The sequence below is a fragment of the Monodelphis domestica genome, chromosome X (assembly GCF_027887165.1).
Source record: "Monodelphis domestica isolate mMonDom1 chromosome X, mMonDom1.pri, whole genome shotgun sequence".
NCBI classification, from domain to species: Eukaryota; Metazoa; Chordata; class Mammalia; order Didelphimorphia; family Didelphidae; genus Monodelphis; species Monodelphis domestica.
Genome location: NC_077235.1, coordinates 30,681,196 through 30,689,139, shown reverse-complemented (window position 1 = coordinate 30,689,139; position 7,944 = coordinate 30,681,196). Strand labels below are relative to the sequence as shown.

The window sequence follows — 7,944 nt, the reverse complement described above, 5'->3', positions numbered from 1 at the left end:
AATCTAGTTTCCCAACTTTGAACAGAGCAAAAGAAGTTCTTGCTTCAAATTCCCATTCTGCTACCTACCAATATCCTAGCTCTTAAGCTAGAAGGGACTTCAGAGACCAGCTAGTCCAACTCCTACATTTTACAAATAAAGAAACTAGGACTGGGGGAGGCCATGTGCTTTGTCCAATGTCAAACAGTTAAGCAGGATGTGAGCCCAGCACTAGCAGCCATTATTGGTAATTAAGTGGCACAATGAGCAAAGTCTTGAGTCTCTAGTCAAGAAGGCCTAAGTTCAAAATCCTGGTGGCAACTAAGTAGGGCAGTGGATACACTGCTGGACTTAGAGCAGAAAGATCCGAGTTCAAATTCAGCCTCTGGCACTTAATAGCTGTATGACTCTGGATAAGTCATTTAACCTCTGCCTGTCTGAGTTTCCTCTCCTATAAAATGGGGATGACAATGGCACCTATAAAGAGTCTGGTAAACCTTAAATCCCTCTAGAAATGCAAATTATTGATATTATTGTTGTCATGCTCCTGTTGCTGTGTGACCTTTTCACTTCTCTAGGCCTCAGTTTCCTCCTCAGCAAAATGAAGGGGATTGGCTGAGATCCTCTCAAAGCTCCCCCCTCCTTTCTCTATTTGTCTCAGAGCCGGGTGATGTTATCCAGCACCTTGTATGACCCAAGCCTGGAACCCGAGCAGGAGAGGGGGAAGTTTCAAGGGCTTCTTACTTACTGTAAACCCCTCCCCTGCCCACGACCCATCCCATTTGGATAAGCTAAGCACTTCGCATTGGATTCCTTCTCTGTAGATGGCAGCTTCCCCCAGGCTGGGGCCGGCGGGGTCAAGCTGCTTTGGAAGTGGCCAGAACACTCGAGCACACGGAGCTCTTAACCTCTCTCGAAGATGTCATATTAAGAGAAAACATGAGCTCTGGGCCCACCCTTCAGCCATCTGGGCCCGGCTCCATGCTCAGCTCAGGAGTGAGCCCCAGTTGGCCAAATATCTTCTCGGTCATCGCTTTGAATTACACAACCCTGAGGGTAAGCTGCCCGATTTCAAAATCCAGCCCTGAGAGCAGTTGTTTCAAGGGGCGCCAAGTAGTGATACTGTCATTTCATCTCAAGCTGGGGTGACCTCAGCCTCTGCTGCCTCCCGCCCGAGGCCACTGATGGAGAGAGGCCCGGGCCTGGGGAGGCCGGATTTGTCCAGTAGCCAGGAGAGCAACACCCTGAAGGTGCTGACGGTAGAGCCAGGACCAAAATGGAGTTTAAGATCCAAGGCACGGGAGCCCCCAATATCAGGGCCTTTGGGGTAGGTTAGGCCCCAGCTTTGGTCTTTACTTCCTTTGAACCCCAACCTGCCAAGGATGGGGGAAGTGACAGCCCTGTCTGTGTAGCACAGCCTTCTCTGAAAAGCCCAGTGTTCTTAATACAAAACTCTTTCATGACCCTCACATTCTGTCTTAGATGGATACGAAGTTTTGGTTCCAAGGCAGAAGAGGGGTAAAGGTGAGGCAATGGAATTAAGTGACTTGCCCAAGTGTCTGAGGCCAGATTTGAACCCAGGCCCTCCCATCTCTGGGCCTGGTTCTCTATCCACTAAGCCACCCAGCTGCCTCCATGGCAATGGTTTAAGGTTAGGCCTTTGCTCTGGCACTACAGTCAAAGGGTCTGACCTTTGCCATTTGCTACCTGTGTGACCCTGGGCAAATCGAGTCATTTCTCTGAAGACTCTAAAAAACAGATCCTTGATGGCCTCCGTGAAGTCCAGTTTGCCTCTAGGTGTATGAGCCTATGACTGAGGACATTACATTGGCCTGGGCACTCACTAACCCATTGGTAGCATAGAAAACGACTGACTGAGTCACAATCACTGGGGGGCCTGAGCTATGGGTTGCTACTTGGCCTATAAACCAGCAATGGAGTTGGGAGAGGAACAGACTTGGGCCAGTGGGGATGGAGAACCTACTTCTTTGCATGGCCTCTCTCCCTGGGAGCCTTTTGGCAGCTGACTGACCCAAGAGGACTTAGCAGGGGGGAAAAGATGGTGCCAGAGCTGGCCTGAGCCTTGGATGCAGTGGAAGAACAGCTCCAAACAGATGTGATACAGAAAGCTACAGAGCCGTACCTGAGCCATCCCGAAGTCCTCGAGCATGGCCTCCTGGAGAAAAGCAGAGGAACGGGTGGGCCTAGGGCTGACTGAGCAGCTCCAGCAGAGGCAGGAGTACATTCCAGCCTTGTTTCCTACTACTTCGGTGAGGATGGATGGACAGGAAGGGCAATGACTCTCCAGCAACCCCAGCTACGTTTTCCTTCCAAGGGTGATGCTGTGCATCTGTGGGCCCCAAGAGAAAGAGAAAAAGGTCCCGTCAATGAAATGTTTTCCCTAGCACTGAACTTGGTCCCTGGAAACGGCAAACTTCAATTCTGGGCCACGGTGTAGACACAACTGGGTTTTATCCCTACTCCTTTGAGGAATGGCGGTGAAGGGTGGTAAAAGGCTCAGTCTGGTGGGAGCTGTGGCATAGTGGAGAAAGACCTCAAGACTTAAGAATTGTGAGGCCTCGGTTTGAATCTCCCCTCTGTGAAGGGGCGCAGCAGGAAATGAAGCTACAAAGGTAGATTGCGGGAGCCTTTCCTGGGAGGTTGAAGAGTCTGGATTTTATCCTGGAAGCAATAGGGAGCCCCTTATGATCCAAAGGGACAAGATTCTGATTGTTATTTACTAGGTGACCCTGTCGAGTCATACTACCTCTCTAGGCCTTAGTTTCTTCAGCTGTAAAAAGAAGGGGGAGGGCCCAAAGGGTTCTTTCGGGGGCCCTTCTGGCTTTAAATCCAAGGATCCCATAATACTGACTTTATAACCTGGCTTTTGTCAACCAGCTTCATCTTAACGTGGAGCATTGTTCCCAGTGAATCTGCTGAGACTCCAACAAAGTTCCCGACCCCCTGAGCCACAGGGACTCGGGCCACCCCGGCACAGGGCAGTCAGTCCCCCCACCCTCACACCTGCTCTTCTGCACCCATCTTCCCAGACGAAGGAGCGGGGCTCTGGCCTCCAGCCCCTGTGTCTTCCCATTTTGCACACACCATCCCCCCCAAGTCACAAATCACCAGAGCCCCCGTTCCCAGCCGCACACATTCACACAGAGACCTAGCTGAGAGGGGGCCAGGGTTGGAGCCACATTCCACGGATCATGTCACCGAAATGTCATCACCTGCCGCCTGATGTGAAGGGCCGAGCAGAATAAATGGCTCATTATCCCCATGGCCTACAGACCCCCAGGAGGAGCAGGACACAGACAAAGGAAGCTTTTTGCTCAGTGTCACTGCAGAACATGCAAGAGACTGACCAGACAGATACAGATTCATTGAGGGGGGGAGGAAAGGAACGAGACACACGTGGTTCCCGGCCAATGGGCTTTCTCCTCCTCCACTACTCAATCCCCTCTGTGCCCTGATCGGGGCTGGGGGTGGGTGGGTGGGGGTGCCATAGAGAGGCGATAAGACAGCAAAGCCTAGAATTTGGCACAAAAAGCCCTGGAGTTGGACTAAGAAGATCTGAGTTCAAGTCTTGCTCCTTCCCCATACCACCTGTATGAGCTTGGCAAAGTCACTTCTTTTTGAGCTTGCTTTTCTTCCCAATAAACTGAGGGGGAAAGACCACCCAAAAGCTAAGGGCTCACCAACTCTAAGACCCTTTACCTCTGGCTGGCCTGGGCCTTTCCACATCTCTGCCTCCTGGCTTCCTTCAAGTCCTGGCCAAGAATCTACCTTCTGGAAGCAGCCTTTCTCCAACTGCCTTCGTTCTAGTACCTTCTCTCTGTGTTGATCATCTCCAATGCATCCTGGCCTCTATAGCTTGTTGGTCCAGAGTTATTCGCATGTTGGCTCCCCTGTTAGACAGGGAACGCCTCCTGGAAAGCTGGAATGACCCATTATCTGCCTGCCTGCACATTTCCAGCACTTAGCATAGTGCCTGGCTCACAGGAAATACTTAAGAAATGTTTATTGACTGACTAGTTGAAAACTGTTTACCCTAAACCCTAATTGTTGGGCTACCTGGCCTTTGTCTCTTCTGGGGCCAGAGGCACTAGCTGCACCCTCTTGAATATTCACAGGCTAATAGGAGTTAGAGCTGCTGAAAATAACAGTAACAATCTTCTGGGATCAGCACCTTCATTTCACAGACAGGGAAACTGAGGCCCAGAGAAAGGAAGTAATTTGGTGAGCCTGACCTCCCCAGTCATATAGGTTGTAAGTCAGGCAGTTGGGATTGAAACCAGTTCCTCCAACTGCAAGTTCAGGGCACTTGGAGATCTCTTTTCATAAAGGCCAGAAAATCTTACTGCTTATTAAAGGGCTTGATTTTGTGCAAAGGAAGTTGGCAGCATCTCTGGGGAAGGCTCGGAGCCTCTGGTGGGGCAGTGACACACCCAGCTGTAAGAGCAATTGTACTTCCTAACCTGGGCATCCATAGACAGAAAGCCAAGAGTGGGCCAGTTCTCTCTCCTGGCTCAAGCTACCTTCTTATTTGGTTGGCCTGGTCCTTTCCGCCTCATTCTCTTTCCTCACCTCCATCTTCAAGTCGTATCCCACCTCGAAGACTAGAAATGTTGAAAAGGTTTTCAAAGCCAAACAGAAGAGTTAGTATTAAATCTCGAAGGAACTAGGGAGCCACTAGGGGTCATTGAGCAGGAGGGTAGGGGTGAGGGAAGAGGGACAAGGTCAGATCTACTCTTTAGAAAAATCACTGTGCCAGCTGGTTTGGAATGGGAGAAACTTGAAGCCAGGACACGGATCAGAAGGCCACGACAAGAGTGTACTGGTAAATGTGATGTGAGCTAGAACTAGGGTGATGGCTGTGTGAATGTGTGCAAGGGACCCCATTCAAGAAATATCATGAAAGTAGAAATAACTCGATTTGGCCACGAATTGGGCAATGCTCTTGGCATCATCATAAGGCAGTTGTGAAGAGAGGAGGATTGGGGGGAAATGAGTTCCGTTCTGCACATGTTGAGTTTGAGATGACTAGAAGACTTCCAGTTTGAGCTGTTCAACAGGCAGCTGGTGATTCACGACTGACTGTAGCTCAGAAGAAAGAATAAGTTTGATTTGGGAATCAATCGCAGAGAGATGATCGCTAAGTCTATGGCGGCTCATGAGATCACCAAGCAAACTAGTATAGAGGGAAAGAGAAGAGGGCCCAGGACAGAAGCTTGGGGTCACCCACGGTTAGTGAGTATGACATGGATGAAGACCTAGCAAAGGCCACTGAGAAAGAATGGTCAGTCAAGTCCGAGAATATCCAGAAAGATCCAGAAAAGAGAATATCCCTAATGTCACAGAAACCTAGAGTAGAGAGAGTAGGCAAGAGGAGAGGTTGTCAATGGCGTCAAATGCTACCCAGAGGTCAAGAAGGATCAGAAGTGAGAAAAGCCATTGTCATATCTGGCAATGGGGAGGTGGCAGCTTCAGTTGACTGATGAGATTAGAAGCCATATTGTCGAGGGGTCGAAAAGAGAGGAAAGGCAGACATGGAATATGGATGATTTTCTCAAGGATGCCACGGAAGGGGAAGGGAGGGAGAGGATGATCACTAGAAGGAACAAAAGGACCAAGGGAAGGTTTTTAAGAATAGGGGAGACATGAGTGTGTTTGTTGCAAAGAGCCAATGTCTAGGGAGAGCTTGAATATGAGGGAGGAGGGTGATAGTGAGAGCAATCTGCCAGAGAAGGAAATGCACTTGGAGGGGCTTGATTTTGGCAAAGGGAAGGGCCACTTCTTCCTCTAAGATGAGAATGAAGGAGTCGGGGGGGGGGGTGTCTGAATGACACGAGATGAACAGGAGCTCTGGGCAAATGGTCTGTTTTTTCAGCAAGGTGAGGTCCTCCTGGGAAGCTTGAGGAGAGATGAGAAGTTTGGGAACAGCTCTGTGGAGAGTGGAATAGTGAATCAATTAGGAAGAAGCGGAATGTTTGTTTTGCCACAGTGAGGACCCAGTTGAGATTAGATAACAGAAATGTGGAGTAAACTCAATTAGCAAGGCTTCATGATTCCCTCCAGCTCTGTTCAACAATATGGGAAGAGGAGCTACAGAGGAAGATGCTGGGAGGAAGCCGGGGTTGGGGTTTGGCAAGGCTTGATGGCTGATAGAAGGAGGTGAGCTATTCAAGAGCAGAAGACAAGCTAGAAAGTGACAAAGGAGGGGTCTGAGCCTAGGTCTCCCCGACTCCCAAGGGCCTTACTGCCTATGGGACAGCCAGTCGGAAGTATCCACCAGGCTGTTGGTGATATGGGCATGAAGCTCAAAAGACAGATGAAAAAAAGAACACAATGAAATAAGAGAGCTTAAGGGATGACACTCCTGGATGGAAGAGGGAGAAGAAGATAGGGAGACATTAAATTAATGTTTCAAAAGACAGTAATAAAATCTATTTCACTGAGAGAGTTGGGAGTCAGATATAAAGAGTTGGGGGCCATCTGCTTCAAAGTGAATGACTAAGTGTTAAAGAACGGGCAACTTTGAGCTGGAAGGATCTTAGGGATTCTCACTTAAGAGAAAGATATCGAGACCCAGAAAAGAAAGTGACTTCCAGTGCCGCGCAAAGTCCAAGCAAAAGCCAATACTTTAGGCCTACTTGGTGGCCTCAGTACTTCATCTCAGGAAAGCCTAGGATCTAGGAGAAATCTTTGCCCATTCACGGAGGAGACCGAAGGGAAGCTGAGGTCCCCCAAAATGTGCACTTGTAGGATGGCCAGCCCATTCATCATTGAATTGGAGATGGATGGGATGTGAGACACTACTAGGCCACCTCTTACTTGATCCGGAATCTCCTATTCCATATACCTGATATATCCGGGCGTCAATTAAGAGCTCAGAGCATGGAGCAACAAATGGCCAAGCAGACCCTTTCATGAAGACATTAAGCCACATCTTTGCCTCCTCCCTGCAGTCTTCACACACTGCTCCTGGTTATGACCTCTAGGGCCAAGAGGGCTATTCCCTCTACCTTAACGCGGAGCCTCAGACACTTGAAAATTTCTCTTCTCTAAGCAAAACTTCCCTAAAGTTCTATGAAAAATTATCCCAAACAGACCTTGTACTTTTAAAACAACAGTCATCTGCCCAAGTCTCTGAGAGCCCAATCTCCTTCAGACAGTCACAGGGAGCAGCCAATGTAAACCAAAACATGGAAACCCAGGACATGGCTCAGAGGGAGATAATCTGATCACAGTTGCATATTTCAGATGCCATTACTTTCCACCTTAGTGAAAGGTTTTTCCAAGTACTGGCTAGCTAAGCTGTCTTCTGAATTGCTGACCAGAGTAGTACTCCATCTCTGGGAAAGGGGAAAGAGGACAGAAATATCAGCTAATTTCCAATTCACTGACTCAGATGGAAGTGCCACATTGAAAGAAGAAAGGGTGGCAGCATTAAGCCTCCCTAGGAGAGGTGCTTCAGTTGGAGGCAAAGACCCACTCAAAGCTGAAGGCAACCGGTACCTCATGAGGACTCCTGGCCCATCAGGAATGTTTTGCAAGGAAATCTCTCTGTGGAGCTGAAGTGATCAAATTCAAACTGGAGGAGGTCTCCCAGGCAGTGGTCTAGGCCTAATAATAAAACCCTCTGATGTTTACAAAGCACTTAAACTTCCCAGAGTAGTCTCAAACATGACATGTCCAAAGCAGATCTCGTTAACTTTCCCCTCCCCAACTGGTCCCTATTTCTGTCAAGGGCATCGCCATCTTCCCAGCTGCCGAGGCTTAAAATGTTGGTGTCGTTCCACTCTCCCCTCTCCCTCACATGATATATCAAATCCATTGCCAAATCTTGTGTTTTTCTCTCTACATCTCTCCTGTCGGTCACTTTCTTTTTACTCTACTTAGTTTAGGCTGTCATCTCCTCTTGCCTAAATTATAGCAATGGCCTAATAACATTGCAGTCTG

At 48.9% G+C, this 7,944-nt stretch overlaps 1 long non-coding RNA gene across 6 annotated transcripts in view; it reads right to left on the bottom strand.

Moving 5' to 3' along the window:
• Positions 1-2,331, bottom strand: part of LOC103094104 (uncharacterized) — a 73,069-nt gene extending 70,738 nt beyond the window's left edge. For all 6 annotated transcript variants that reach the window (XR_008914420.1, XR_008914421.1, XR_008914419.1 and 3 more), the window contains exon 1: positions 2,123-2,331. This is a non-coding gene — a long non-coding RNA (uncharacterized LOC103094104). The remainder of the gene's footprint in view (positions 1-2,122) is intronic.
• Positions 2,332-7,944: the final 5,613 nt, after the last annotated feature.